The 1,056-nt window shown below is 52.5% G+C and overlaps 1 pseudogene; it reads right to left on the bottom strand.

Annotated features, from left to right (window-relative positions):
- Positions 1 to 653: 653 nt before the first annotated feature.
- On the bottom strand, positions 654 to 770 carry LOC126093861 (5S ribosomal RNA; annotated as a pseudogene).
- Between the last annotated feature and the right edge of the window lie 286 nt (positions 771 to 1,056).

The following is a 1,056-nucleotide window of genomic DNA, read 5'->3' as shown; positions in this document are numbered from 1 at the left end:
CATAGTGCTCAGAACCAAAACGGTTACAGCAACAAATGGATCTCACAAGCAGAGTCATCCAAGCCCCAAAGGAACAAGACGTCTGAAGAAGACACCAAGCAGGTTGCATTCTTACCGTTTTGTGGTTCGACAACGGGAAAGATCAGTCGGCTCCTGAAGAGGCATAAAATAGACACAATCTTCAGGCCTCCGACAATTGTGCCGCAACTAACGAAATCTGTGAAAGACGATGTAGGATTCAGAACGCCAGGAATTTACAAGATACCGTGTGGATGTGGGCAGTTCTATGTCGGCCAGACTGTTCGCACTGTTAAACAGCGCCGCATAGAATATGAAAGGTGTTAACGTCTGCGCTATCCCGAAAAGACAGCTGTAGCAGTACATGCACTGGAAAACGGACAAAGAATTGCATTCGATGACACGTCTATTATTAAACAGCCTATGGCTTCTAGCACTCCGTCTTCAGGCCACAAGTGGCCCATCGGGACCATCCGACCGCCGTGTCATCCTCAGTTGAGGATGCAGATAGGAGGGGCATGTGGTCAGCGCACCGCTCTCTCGGTCGTTACGATGGTTTTCTTTGATCGGAGCCGCTACTAATCGGTCGAGTAGCTCCTCATTTGGCATCACGAGGCTGAGTGCACCCCGAAAAATGGCAACAGCGCATGGCGGCTGGATGGTCGCCCATCCAAGTGCCGGCCACGCCCGACAGCGCTTAACTTCGGTGATCTCACGGGAACCGGTGTATCCACTGCGGGAAGGCCGTTGCCTATGGCTTCTAGGGTAGCGTGATAAACAAGGCCTATGAGATTAGAAATTCTGACAACACCTTCAGTAGAGACGGTGGGTTCCAGCTGAGTGCAGCGTGGGAGCCGGTCTAAGGGAGTTCAAGCGGGCCCGGCTCTCGCGCGGACAAAACATTACCATACATGGTGCGGGACCGAGCACCAGTGACGTCACGGAGGACGTCACGAGCGACGGCGCGGCTATATAAGCTTGACAATGATAACCACACGACAGTTATCCACTTGACAATGGCAGAGGAGATCTCTGCCG

Source organism: Schistocerca cancellata, chromosome 7 (assembly GCF_023864275.1).
Source record: "Schistocerca cancellata isolate TAMUIC-IGC-003103 chromosome 7, iqSchCanc2.1, whole genome shotgun sequence".
NCBI lineage: Eukaryota > Metazoa > Arthropoda > Insecta > Orthoptera > Acrididae > Schistocerca > Schistocerca cancellata.
Note: the sequence above shows the minus strand (reverse complement) of the source record. Positions and strands in the feature narration are given on the sequence as shown.